The sequence below is a fragment of the Amblyomma americanum genome, chromosome 2 (genome assembly GCF_052857255.1).
Source record: "Amblyomma americanum isolate KBUSLIRL-KWMA chromosome 2, ASM5285725v1, whole genome shotgun sequence".
Taxonomy (NCBI): domain Eukaryota; kingdom Metazoa; phylum Arthropoda; class Arachnida; order Ixodida; family Ixodidae; genus Amblyomma; species Amblyomma americanum.
Window position 1 is genome coordinate 34298606 of NC_135498.1, and position 14932 is coordinate 34313537.

General features: G+C 47.7%; 1 protein-coding gene across 1 annotated transcript in view; it reads left to right on the forward strand.

The window, feature by feature from the left end:
• LOC144119609 (uncharacterized) overlaps nucleotides 1-14932 on the forward strand; it is a 48077-nt gene that overhangs the window by 14437 nt on the left and 18708 nt on the right. The window lies entirely within an intron of this gene.

A 14932-nucleotide genomic window follows, 5' to 3' on the forward strand; every position in this document is an offset into this window, starting at 1 on the left:
CTAGTGTTCGATTTTTCAAGACGGCAGTAGTACCGTTGATAGAGCTCGGAAGTTGAGCAGAAGTTTTCGCTATTGCGTTTTCGTGAAGTTTGTCAATTTCATTGCTTCCTGTTTGATAGTGCTGTTATTGCAACTAATGGCAAAAACGCGCTCTCCTACGTCGACTTCAGGTGGAAGCTTATGATTACGGATCAACAGGGCTTTCACATCTGCCGTTGTAGTATGGTCGGGAGCTGCGTTTTTGGCTCTCAAGCCTGCGCTACACGCAACATAAATACATTCGAAAAATGAACGCTAGACAGCAGCCACGCACGCGACATGCGGAAGTCGTGCATTAGGATGTCTGGTGTTATGTTTTGCACGAATATATGCTGTAACAAAAAAAAAGTAAAATGGAGGTGCTTTTTAATGGCACGTGCAGGAAAGCTTTCATAAGCACTCTGAAATCTGTTTTGGATGTTTTGCTCATGTATTATACCCCATGTTGTGTGTGTGATATCTTTCCGTGTCTTGCTTCTCGCAATAAAACAAATGTGGTCGCGTGAAAGATACATTTGCTGCACTCACGCTCTCACTTCTGTGTTCTTGTTAATAACCTCGGGGGGGGGGGGGGGGAATCTTACTGAAAGTTTCGTCTCCGCTTTAACATGTAGCCAACTTATTACAGCGATAGGTGCATGCCTACAACCTCGGGATTTCGTATTCGAGCAGGTTGGTGCTAGGGTGCCTCGAAGTACCAACGCCGCTTTCAAGGTGGAGACACCGCACCCTCCTGCACCTTGTGTCCTACTCTCCAATTTGGCTGCACTAAGCATAGTTCTGCGGATGACCATTTTTCAGGTAAATTGGCGGTTACTCCGTGCAGTTCTGAATGTTTAGAACTGTAACAAAAAATTATTACGATAGAATATTTAGATAGTGAATCGGAGTTATAGCTGCTCAAAGCAGCTATTATTTCTGAGCTGATCTGACGAGAGACTCTGTGCCTTCTGTCAGCAGTCGTTACCTTCTGGCAACAAAGGTAACGTAATTTACGCAGTGCGGTGATCCAGACACACTAATTTACGAATACGAAGAGAGAGACAAGAAAACTGATGGCCCCTTTTCCACTAACACCATCAGTCCGTGATCATTTTTCGACCGCCTTGCAGTCGCAGCGAATGCACCGCGCATAAAACTCCGCAAGCAGCTTGAGCATTACTGCGATGAGCAAAACAAAGTATCTGCTGCCTCTTTCCAGTTCATTCACATAATTTCTGTCGCCAAGCCACAGCCCAGAATCCGCACCACACGACTCGTAGCGCGGCCGGTGACGGGGACCCAACATAAATAATTGATTTTGGGGGAAAGGAAATGGCGCAGTATCTGTCTCATATATCGATGGACACCTGAACCGCGCCGTAAGGGAAGGGATAAGTGAGGGAGTGAAAGGAAGAAAGAGGTGTCGTAGTGGAGGGCTCCGGAATAATTTCGACCACCTGGGGATCTTTAATGTGCACTGACATCGCACAGCACACGGGCGCCTTAGCGGTTTTCCTCCATAAAAACGCCGCGGTCGGGTTCGAACCCGGGAACTCTGGATCAGTAGTCGAGCGCCCTAACCACTGAGCCACCGCGGCGGGGCACCCAATATGGCGGCGCAAGGAAAATATGGAGGCTAGGGTTGGGTAGAACCCTTTAAAGCAGAGGCGCAGACATCAAGGCACCCTAGTTGGAGAAAGACCGCAGTGGCCCTACTACTAGCTCCGCGAACCACCACGCGAGGAGAGGCGGAGGATTTTGCGTTACAGTTGCAACTGATTCCTCTACTCGTAATATTCTCTTCCTTGCTATAAGCTAAAAGCGGCCAATCTCGCGAGCGCCTCGGGCGATTGTTGCTGCGCCTTCCATCCTCTCGTAACCTTCTTTCTCGCAAAAGTAGGGGTACCGCCGCACAAGTGCCCTAGCGCGAAGTTGAAATCTTTCACCCAAAATGGCGCGCTCATTAATTTGCTCTGCAAAGAAGCCCACATATTTGCACGGGGAGAGTCGCAGTATATGTACTGTCTTTGTCAAGGGTTTTGCTTGGCGCTGTAGCACACCTGGGTGTCCTAAGGTTATGAGGGGTGAGCGATTTCTTCTCACCTCCGAGGTATTTGAACTGCATGAAGCAAAAGGAGCCCCTTCTCCCTCACTGTAACTTAACGAGATTGGAAGAGGTATCCCTTAGAAGGACAAGGGCTGGGGCAGCCCTTGCCCCGTCGGTGACACGCCGACGGGGCTCTCGAGAATATTTAGACTTCAGCACATGTCCCAAGTGTCCCACGCTGGCCGCTGAGGTTGTATCTACGCCACCTTTTGTGGATCTTCGCCCGGGAACGCAGCACTCAAGAAGAAAACGATTACTTGAAGTCGGAGTTATGGCTGCAAGGTAGGAAGATCGATGTTGTGGCTAAAGGACAACGCCAAGAGTCCGAGCCTGCTACTGTTTTTTTTTTAATAGAATAGGCTCCACGACCTACTACGGCTTATTGTCAGCCTCTTATTATGCCAAATGGTAAATCTTCACGAGAACGGGTTATAGTTTCTCTGCAGGGCCGAGACTAACCTTGTTGAGCACTACTACCGCGACACCTCTATATGGCGCGTTCACAAAAATGGCAACTTTGTCAACAATGACGTCAGCGTTCTCTCCCTCTACCGTAGCCCTCTTGCCCACTTCCCTTTGCTCTCAATCCTCGCCCGTTGTCCTCTCTGCGCCTGTCGCTCCGGAGGCCCGCTCTAGGGCGCGTTCCAATCAGCGATCCGGAGCAGCTCTCCGAATTCGTGAGGGACCAAGACGTCTAGGGAATCAAGGAACAACACCGTCGCGTACTAATCAGAACTCATGATCTGAATCCAAATCGCACTCTGAAACACGCTCTTCTTGGCAAGAAAACTTGCTTCAAATTGCTGATTAGAATGCGCCATTATATGGATGTATCGGCGGCCGCCATCGTGAGCGTAGCGCACGCCCACCCCCGACGCATACTCCCAAAATACCACGACTAGTTACTCCAGGCTACTGCAATGTATACACTCGGAAAAAGGCATTCGCCAGAGCTTAACCGCGTAGGGCGAATGCGAGTGTAGATGCACAGAAGCAACAGACATCCACACTTCTGCGCAGAGCTTTTAGACATTCATACTTCATTCATACTTTTATTTAGTCATTCATTCATTCAGACATTCATACTGGAATCTAAACTTCCCAGGGTGCACTGCCAAGGTGGTCGCGACCACGAATGGGGACCTAATCAAGTGGGACGCGATCAAAACCATGGACATGAGTTATTTATTTATTTTTTTATTATTATTTATTTATTACAATACCCTCAGGGCTCGCAGAGCGTTATAGAGGGGGTGGGTGAAAAAAGAAAAATACATAAAAAGTACAGGCAAAAGGCCCAAAAAAGCAAAAAATCATGATGCAGATGCTTGTTCAAGGGCATACCTGGTGATAAGTGGCTTGAAAGATGATGCGTCTTCAATGCATGCGATATGGGGTGGAAGGTGGTTCCACTCAGTGCTAGTCTTCGGTAAGAAAGAATTAAAAAGCACGTTTGTTTTATAGGTTCGAATGGCCACTTTATGCGGATGATCAACACGTGATGATACGTATGATGGTACAGCAGAAAAAAAAATTCCTGTTTTAGTGTTTTAGTCACGAGGAAGAAGCCGCAATAGCTCTCGCCGTAACCACAAACCAAAGAGTCCAACGATCCTCACACACTCTCAAAACGCATGCCGTAGTCTGCTGAGTGCGACAGCTCACGAAACTGCACTCAATCTCATGACCGAACGACCACCGATCTTTTCCACCGAAGTGTGGTTCCCGGGTGGGTCACCTGCGACCTGACTTGGGGGGTTGGGGTGGGTTAATGACGCCGCACATAAGCATGCACGAGCACTTGTCAACCTGGCCAGCCCACGCCTGGCCGTAGCCCCCGCAATGCGCGATATGGAAAGGCATTTGGACGGTATTGAGGTCACCGCACTTGCATACGGAGAACAACTAGCCCTACACAGAGAGGCCGTGTGCGCGCGCGCGTGTGTGTGTGTGTGTGTGTGTGTGTGTGTGTGTGTGTGTGTGTGTGTGTGTGTGTGTGTGTGTGTGTGTGTGTGTGTGTGTGTGTGTGTGTGTGTGTGTGTGTGTGTGTGTGTGTGTGTGTGTCATCCGATTATATTTTGGTTACTAAGCAGTTAACAGGTGTTTGCCACGGCGGGCAGGTTGCGATGACGTCACAAGGTCAAGTAACTTATGTGGTAGGTGGGCCACCTGCTTTTACGTTCGCCACGCCGCCAGCGATGACAACGCCGACGAAGCCGGATTTTCTGCAAAACGGGAGCCACGACTGACATGCATGAATCGAACGACTGTAACAAACATTGTGTCATGTGCCTACTATTCTTTTTCCTTGCCATGCAAACACATGCAACACACAGAATACACTTGATATATCACACAGCAATGTAATGAAGTTCAAAGCATAACCACGATACAATGCAAAACAATGGCCACACAGCGCCAACGCACCTGGTTCACATTTGGCTTAACTACGAAAATCGAGAGTCATTTTTGTGACGGGCGCCAGGATGCCGCAACACATGCAGCTGCTGCGCTGGTGACACCCACTGAAACCATAATCGTGGAAGCATTTTTAAACTTTCTTCAACGCTGCTCACCACATGCGCTCCCCTCCGTAAGCCTTCCTTCCCCTCTCTATCCATCCCCTCCTCGGCACTTGCTCCGTTTCCCCTTGGCACGCCTTCCCTCGCCATCTCTTATCATCTCCTACCGGCGGACGCCCAACGACGCCACCATCTCGGCAGTCAGAACAATAACAGCTGTCGCTGTAAAACGGTCATGCTTGGTGTACGGGGTTCTCTTTTCCTCTTCCTTCTTTTATTGCTTTCTCGATCCCTTCCCCTACGGCGCATTTGACGTGTCCACGGAAAATTATAGTTGCTATTCCTTTCCATGTAGCGAGTTTTACTGCTTTAGCGGTATGGCACTCGTTTCCAAAAATCTGTTGTGGCCTTTGTGACCGGAAGGAGTGCAAGGGGGAAGTACAAGAGTGGGATGAGAAAATGAGAAGAGGCGCATAGCAATAGCGTCCACCAGCATCATCAGCACCACTGTCGGAGCGAGTGAAGGAGTGCGAGAGAAGTGGAGATGTGGTGCGCAGAAACAATACGCAAGGAACTAGAGCGCTCACGCCAGCGCTCTCCCTTAGCCGTGTTCTAGCGTTTGCGATGGAGACTGCGGGTTCCCTACGACAAACCTTTGTGGCTCATGTGGTGAAGTTGAAACAATAGAACATTTTCTCCTCTCTTGCCGGCGGTTCTAATTTCATAGGAAGACCGACCTGGAGGCCTCTGTTTCGAGGCTATAGGATTCCCTGTATGTTTTCCAGTTCTTGCGAGCGCCAAGGGATTCGCGTTAAGTATGTTTTGCGGATACCTTCACACACACACACACACACACACACACACACACACACACACACACACACACACACACACACACACACACACACACACACACACACACACACACATACATACATACATACATAGTAGTAGTAAAGACGTTTATTCGACCATAATTTATAGGCCGAGCATGTCGACCGCCTGGGCGACCAGAAGCCGCTGTTCTTCTTCCCCTTCAGCGCCAAGCCAGTCGAGCCAGGTGGTGATGGATAGAAAGGGTGGGGGGAAGGAACCCGACTGCTGAGCAGCCGGGCAATAGAAGAGGCAATGGGCCAGGTCCGCATAGATGCAGGGGCAGTTGGGACAGGAAGGGTCCGATCGATAGCGATAGAGGAAGAGGCGGGACGGGGTGATAACTGCATTCATCTGAATGTGCCGAAGAAGGCGAGTCTCCGGCACCGTGAGTGATGGATGAGGAGGAGGGTAAAGGCGTTTGTCGAGGCGGAGCTCAAGGTAGACCTCTTTTATGGTGCGGCGAAGGGTGAGCCTCCCACCGTTCTCCGAGGGCTTGGGCCAGGGGATCAACGGTGCCCGGAAAAGTGTGTCGCGGGCGAGCTGATGAGCCAGCTCATTGCCGTCAATCCCTGAATGCCCAGGGACCCAGCGGAGGAAAACGATGGAAGGCTGCAGTGCGGAGACCGCTCGTTCGACCTCCTGTTGGAGAGAAGGGGTCAGGGTGCGTTTCTGTATGTGGTGTATAGCGGCTTGTGAGTCTGAATAGACTGTGTACTCTTGGAGAGAGGGAAGGAGGGCAAATGACTGGAGGGCATGCGCAATGGCGAGGACCTCGAGGGACAATGCGTCTGGAGGGTGTAGATACGGCCCGCTGGTGTGGGTTTCAGGAGCAGGGAGGTGTGGATGGTACAGGGCGTAGCCGCAGGAACCTCGAGGAGCCACGAAGGAGGCATCCGTGTAAGCTACACCCTGGGTATCAAAGAGAGGAGAATGGTGCTGTGCGGCCGCATACATACATACATACATACATACATACATACATACATACATACATACATACATACATACATACATACATACATACATACATACATACATACATACATACATACATACATACATACATACATACATACATACATACATACATACATACATACATATTTAGTAATATTTACACACGGAAATATGTGTGCCCGCGGAAACGCAAAACAGGGCGATTACACTATTGCAGCTGGTAGGTTACCTTGTTAACTGTATACAAAATTCTTCCGCAGGCGCAAAATCTATTTTTTTTCTATTCCTGGCTCTTCAAAATTGTTCCATTTAATTTAATTTTTCAAAAATTATTCTTTTCTAGGTTCAGTCATTCCACTATTCTGCTTCTCCGTCTTGTGCCTTTCTTTTCTTCCCTAATACTATATTATTTTCCTTGGCATTCACCATCATGCTCTTGCCGGTCCCCCCGCGTGTGTATGTGCCATGTCTACTGAGGTAAACAACATTTTCTGAACAACGGGACCTTTCAAGCTATCGCGTTCAATATTAAAAGCACACTGTCAACGTAGCAATGCTGTATCACAATGTGTTATCACCTTTTTTTTTCTCACTCCTTACTTTTACCCGTCCTGCATCTTTGCCATGACGGTGGCTCGGCTACTGAGCCGGTGTTCCCAGGTGTGAACCCGGCTGCGGCGGCCGCTCTCCTGCGAATGCGCAAAATTACGAGGGGCAGTTAAGACTATACTTGCGTGTCTTGAATGCGAAAGCACGCACGCGGGGTGTTCGGCTGCGGCGATGGCTCACTATACTCTATGTAGTAGACAGCGAAGCTGCATTGTTTTCGCCGCCCGAATTAAAGTTGATGAAGACGACGATACCCCAACCCAGTGCGAGAGACTGCTAGTATAGCGCGCGGTGTGTTGTATTTCGGTGATGGCGTACTTTTTTTGTTAATTGCGTACTGCTCTAATTAAGTGGCTAACGAAGGTGATCTGTTCGCGCCGGCCTGTCTTTGGAAGAAATCATCAGGTCACGTGGGTTTTGGATCCGTTTCTCGTGTATGGAATGCGGCAAATCGTTATCTCTTCTTTCACTCCTAACATCCTCCATTCCCTCAATGCGCGGTTGAGGTGTCCACCATGACGTGATACTGCTACTGCGCCTTTCATTTACACAAGAACCAATTTTTTTTTTTTGCAGCCTTGCAGGCATCGGCGGCTGCAGGTGCACGGCACGACGGCTACCATGACAAATGGATGTGTTAGGCCTTGGTATTGAACCTCTCTTTCTGTATTCTTCAGCTTCTCAAGCAGTTCGAACGGTTAGAATCGGCAGGTAACCTTTATATAAAAGGAAACCTTCACTATTTTTATAGGCCCCTGAGCAATAGAGTCACGTGTACTGATGGCGAGCTGCTCATCAGCGATGCTATCTAAATAAATATTACAACCATGGAGGCATTCGTTTTGCGTCGTGAAAAGGAAAACTTAGCAGGTTTGCCTGTGACGTACCGTTAATTGAAGACTGTGACCTGCACGGTCTCGGGAAGTCACCGACACCTGCCTCCCCCCGCACATATACTGGCAAGGATCTGAGGCCCCCCGCGCAAGAATGTAAAGAATACGTGAATCCGAAGCAAGCAACTATTTCTTTTTTTTTCTTTTCAGGGTCGGTCTAAACGTTTCTGCTCTCTCGTTCCGAAAATTGCACTCTAAATTTTAGTAAGAATTATTAACACATTTTCTAAAACCCTGGACAGAAAAATTTCAAAGTCGACAAAACTGCACAAAGGGTGGTAGAACAAGGGGAACCCATGCCATCACACCACGAGTCAGTCCAAAGCTGGTCGCTCAGCTACAAGGATACGCACAACAACAACGAGCACACTGGCAGAGAGTGAGGATCGTTTGTTTCAGGTCTGTTACATAAACTGAACAAACAAGGACCTTAAAAAACGATTACTCCCTTTTGTATAACACAATGTCTAAAACAGCTCGCCGGCCGCTTTCTCTCTCCCTATTTATTCCCCTCTCCACCTGTGATCGAATCAGTAGAGTCTCTACTGGACTAACTGTTTCTGTATAACACGTCAAGTAAGTTTGTGCTTTTCCTGTTTAAAATTGTACGTGTTAATCCATCTTTGACTGATTCATATTAGTATAAGGCTAATAGGAAAACTATACAGGACATGCAGACATGACGAGTACATAACTGTAATAGAGTTTTCGCTAGGGTAGAGCAGTAAGAAAAAATCGCGTTCATCATATCTACCCGCCGCGGTGGCTCAGTGGTTAGGGCGCTCGACAACTGATCCGGAGTTCCCGGGTTCGAACCCGACCGCGGCGGCTGCGTTTTTATGGAGGAAAAACGCTAAGGCGCCCGTGTGCTGTGCGATGTCAGTGCACGTTAAAGATCCCCAGGTGGTCGAAATTATTCCGGAGCCCTCCACTACGGCACCTCCTTCTTCCCTTCTTCTTTCACTCCCTCCCTTGTCCCTTCCCTTACGGCGCGGTTCAGGTGTCCAGCGATATATGAGACAGATACTGCGCCATTTCCTTTCCCCAAAAACCAATTATTATTATTATTATTATTATTATTATTATTATTATTATTATTATTATTATTATTATTATTATTATTATTATTATTATTATTATTATTATATCTACGATACTGAATACTAGAGCGCTGACGCGAGCTGGTACGGATGGAATGGGAGACCGAGAAACACGGCGTATAATGTGCACTAAAAGCACCGCACGGCTCTCAGGCGCTACTCCCTGACCAGAACCGGCTCTCAAGAGGGGAAACCGTATGTATACAGTAGGCAGGAAGTTCCAATATATTAGGCTTTTTGGAAGCACCCCTAACATCACGCATGATGTTGGAACAAATTCTAGAGGCCCGTGTACTGTGCACGTTAAAGAACCGTAGGTTGTCGAAATTTCAGGAGCCCTCTACTACGGCGTCCCTCACAGCCTGAGTCGCATTGGGACGTTAAACCCCAAAAACCAAACCAAACCAAACAAATGTACTTGTATTTATGTTAGTTCTGTCGACCAGCGTTGGCGCGACTGCACGTCTACATCCACAATAGCAGCATCAACTTTGTACGCTTCGTAGCTCAAAAGCGCCTCAGCTGGATGTCATGTCAGTTCCCACTCTCCAGTATTTATACTAGCAATCGTACAGCCACACAGCATGACTGGCGATTGCAGCGCCAGTTTTTCTTCCAGTATCAAACTCTCTCACGACGCTCACGACCGCGGGTCTCGGGAAATAAAGTCACTGGGGAAAGTTTCCAGTGATTCTATCGAGAAAGGGACCGCAGCGTCCTCATATCCGTTGACCGAAAACGCCCTTACGCCTTCAACGGCCTCGACCCGCAGCTTGTAGAATTCCAAGAATCCCCACTAAGCTTGTGCACACCGTGCTTGTGCAGCCGCTTAGGCTAGCTGAACGACTGCAGCGCCAGATCCTCCTCTAGTGTTCATAACACAAAACTGAGCCTGGCTGAACTCCCGCCATTTCCCTCGCTGCTCTCCTTGCCGGAGTATTTGGATTGCGGAGGTTCCGTTCTTCCGTTCGTTTTCTTCGTCCCGAGATGAACTGCTGAAAAGCCAAAAGCGTCAGCCAGTCTCACTGTGGTTAAGCTACCACGGCCGTCCGACAGCTCCGGTGAACTGCGTGCTCGCCTGCTTTATTCGGAACAAACCACATCAAGACTTCACGGATAGAGAAAAGTAAGTGTCTCGTCATTGAACTCACAGCTCAGTCTGTGCGCGACTTTGCAGCTTAGCTTGAGAGCACACGGGCGTCTCTCATCGACGAAGAAACAACAATACATAATTGTCATTTGCAACTACTAAGTGTATTCGGAAAATGCGGCTTCTGTTTTGGCGCGCGTTTGGCGGGAAAACCTAGATTTTAATGTGCAGTGCTTTATTTTTTGTAGCATTTGGACTAGAGTGCGAAAAGTAAATAGAGGGCAGCGTGTGAGACAGCAGCGTTCAGAAAAGGAAAATTCGACGATTTTCGTGGCATCCTTAGTGACCTGCTAGCTGATTTATAGCCCATACTTGCAGGCAGCGGTTTATCGCCTGTTGAAAAATCACACCAGTGGATGGCGCAACCTTTCCTTCAGAAATTATGTAATGAATGCTGACCGCTGCGAGCTACCAAGCGCTACCATTGTATATATAAAGAGAACCTTCAGAAATATGTTTACACAAGTGTTTACACTATGGGACCGTGGAAATGTTGGCGTACAAACCCTTGAAGTGCACGTGCTGCGAATGATGCAGACGTGTGCAGGGTTATTTATTTATTTATTTATTTATTTATTTATTTATTTATTTATTTATTTATTTATTTCGAAGATACTGCCACCATTCATTTGGGACCTTAGGCGGGAGTGGGAAATACAGATACAATCAAACAGAACAGCATAAACGCATTGCAAGACATTTTCAGCATAGTTTGCTCATGCAGAAATGATAAAAATGGAGGCGCATGAGTGCTACTTGTAGACCATCGCTGTGACAGGGAAAATGACAACAAATAAACAAAACAGGTTACCCTTTATCTGTTTCCAATAAAAGATTTGCATATCTTTGTTTTTCCTTAGCGCGCCGCAGAATGACTCGGCCGACCGACTTTCCACTGTGTCTGGAGATAGCAAGTTCCAATCTCGGACCTTTCGTGGGAAATACGAATTTTTGAAACCATCAGCTTTACTAGAAAATTCCTCTAATATTTTTTTTGTGATCGATGCGATCGCGTTGGACGTCTAGTGACTGGTTCAGTGTACCTATTCTTGTGTGCTCCTAGTTTATCATGGTACAGTAAATACATGAACTTCAACCTTTCTCTACAGCGTCTGATTCGTAGTGGCTCTAAGCCAGCCTGTTAACAAGTATGCTTGGTGAAGTGCGCCAGCTATAGGAACTGAATATAAATCTTGCCGATTTTCTTTGGATGCTCTCCGACTTGCTGCAAAGATGTGGTTTAGAATATTTGCTTTTGGCATATTATTAGGTGTACGCCTAGATGTGAGACAGATACTGCACCATTTTCCTTTCCCCAAAAACCAATTTTATAGCTGTGCGTGAAGAGATTTGGTTCAGGAGATTCGGTTTAGTAGACCTGACTTACGACGGCTCTTCACGACGTGTGGTGTGATGAGATGGTGATGGATGAGATGTGTGTATATTTGGCGCATACCCAGTCTCATGTGTCGTATATGGGGTCTTGCGTCTGTTTCTGTAATCGTGCGGTAATCCAGTGGCTCGATCTAGCCTCGGTGGGCCTGCCATTCCCTCTGGCGGAGCAGGAAGTGAATCTTGGATTTTTAGAGGTTTGTGAGGAAAGGAAGTGGCGCAGTAACTGTCGCACTAATTCTCGGTAAGCACCTCTTCCGCGGCGTAAGGGAAGGGAAGAGCGGGAGTGAAAGAAGGTAAGAAAGAGGTGCGTAGTGGAGAGCTACGTAATAATTTCGACCGCTTGGGATTCTGACGTGCACTGACATCGCACAGCACGCGGGCGCCTTTTGCGTAAAGGTCTGTGTGTGTGTGTGTGGGGGGGGGGGGGGGGGGGGGGGTATGGATGGTTTGGAGAAGTTAGCGAGCGCATCGCGCGGTAGACGCGCAGCCATATGAAGCGGTCTTCTTCTCTTTGGACAGTGTGTTAAAGAAACGGCTCATGGAAAGGTTTTTAACAGCGGCTGTACAATGCATGCATTATGCAGAGTTTAATCAGCGCTCATGTCGCGTACAATTCAAAAAGTCCCGTTCCCGCTCTTCGCGGCGACATCCGATGCCAGTCTCTCTCCGAATCTCTCCATGTGACTTCGCGTGGCCTGCGTGACGTCAGTCGCCAAGGGCTGCCGTTGGCTTGCAAAAACTGTGACGCTCGTAGACGAAGTGCCCGCCGCTGTGGCTCAGTGGTTAATGCGGTTAATGGCTCAGTAGAGCCGGGGTTCGAACCCCGCAGCAGCGGCCGCGTTTCGATGGAGGCGAAACGCAAAGGAGCCCGTGTGCTGTGCGATGTGTCCCATTAAACCCAGACCCAGGTGGTCGAAATTATTAATGCGAAAGCATTGCTTGGCTATGTCGGCGAAGTCGTGTCCGCAAAATGTGTCGGCAGCCGTTGTCTCGTTCTCAGAACAGTTAGGATCAAACGAGTGATAATTAATCGAACAAAAAGTTTGATTGCAAAAGGGAGGATTGTTGGGCCAGTTGGCTCATGGTTCAAGACTGAAAACGGCGCGAAAAACGAGACAAGATAGAGAGAAGATAGAGGTGCTGTGTGTGTTGCTTCTTTCCATCTTGTCCCGTTTTTCGCGCCGTTTTCAGTCTTGAAAGTTTGACATACAGTAATTAGTTAATTAAGTATAAGCAAAAGTCGTTGGACGGCCGAAAGGGCTGTACGGCGATATAGTAGGCGGACAGGAAAGCGCCAAAAGGCGCCAAATTTGAAATACCAAAATGTGTGATTGAGCTGAAACGGGCATTTAATTACAGTAATTGTGCGAACCAGAAGAAAAAATTGCTGGTGGTTTAGCTCTAGTTAACCCTGGTCGAAAGCGAAAAGCTGCGTCTCCCTGGCTACGTTTGTGGTCAGGGACTGGTGGTTTCCATAGATAGCCATACTGACACACACACACACAGTAGTAGGCATTGTTTATTTATTTGTTAAACATCTTGCTTTTTTTGAAACGACATTAAAGGCGCTCACACAAGACAGTATATATTTAATATAGCTTCAGTGATATTTATAGCTGTATTATTGTTCGTTGTATGCAGAGATATGGAACAAAATCCGGTTCCATACGAAGCTGCGCAAACCCTGCAGATAATTTCACAAAGCCAAATTGAAAAACAAATTGGTTTTTTTGGCAAAAGGAAATAGAGCAATGTGAGACAGGCGTCATTTCGTTTTCTTAAAACCAACTTTCATGTTCCTTCGCTTACAGCGCTTTGGGATATATAGGTGAGGCAGGCGTAATTTCCTTTCCTTTAAACCAACTTCCATTTCACTTTCCTTTCCTTACGGCGGGTTCGGGTGTCCACTGAGATATGTGACAGGCATCATTTCCTTTCCTTAAAACCAATTCTCATTTCATTTCATACTGATCCGGAGTACCCGGGTTCGAATCCGACTGTGGCAGCTGTGTTTCGATGGAGGCGAAAAGCTAAGGCGCCCATGTGCTGTGCGATCACATGTTAAAGATACCCAGGTTGTCGAAATTATTCCTCCGGAGCCCTCCACTACAGCCCCTCTTCCTTTCTTCTTTCAGTTCCTCCTTTATCTCTTCCCTTAGGGCCCACAGTTCAGGTGTTGGCCGATATGTGAGACAGATACTGCCCCATTTCCTTTCCTCCAAAACCAAACCAATTTTAGACAGGTGTCATTTCCTTGTTTGACCTCTAGCTACATTCAAGGTCATACTTGGGGCCCCTCTGACAGCTCGAAAAGCTGGCATAATGAAGCTTTTCGCTTCAAGAGAGGAGCAAAGAGAGGCGACCAGTTATATTCTTAAAACATATGCTTTCGCATTCCTCCACGTAAGCAGGCTTAAGTGCCCTCAGAATCTTTTCCAAGGCCTTCTACTACTACCCGCCGTGGTGACTCAGTGGTTAGGGTGCTCGGCTACTGAGCCAGAGTCCCCGCTTTCGAACCCGGCCGCGGCGGCTGCGTTTCGCTTCAGGCGCTTGTATGCTATATATGCAATATCAGTGCACGTTAAAGATCCCCAGGTGGTCGAAATTATTCCGGAGCCCCCCCACTACGGCACCTTTTTCTTCTCTCAATCCCTTGTTTATCCCTTGCCTATGGCGTGGTTCAGTTGTTTACCGAGATGTGAAACAGATACTGCGCCATTTACCTTTCTCATAAACCAATTTTTAATTTTCACGGCCGGCTAGAGAGAACGGTGTGATGATAGATGGATGTATGAGTGTAGGTGGGTGGATAGGTGGAGATAGACGCACGACCATACAGGCGATGGAATGCGAAGAGCATCCCGTTTTAAATGGAGTGGGGGCTGCTGCCACCAGGCTCGTCATCTATTTAACGTACACGGCACCACCGTCGTACTACATCGTTGCCGACAACCGCCTGTTGACCCTGTGGTCAGTGAGAATATTACCAAGGAGAACTGTTATGCAGATACTCTCGAGAATGTAGTAGTAGTAAGTGATTTTATTAAAAGTAATAACAAAAAAGGAAGGAAAAGATTTTTGCTAGCCCCGGCATCTGCCATGGACACTGAAGCACCTGAGCTGAGGCAGCGGAAATAAAGGATAGCAGGCAGGATGGAGAGATGAAATGAAAGAGGTGAGGGTACAGGAAGAAAGGACAGAGGGGAGAGGTAATGTATACTCAAAAACTATTTACACAACACACGCTGTATTGTGATTTGATCTAGATCGCCTCGGGTCGGCTTGTGTATAGGATTGGAAAA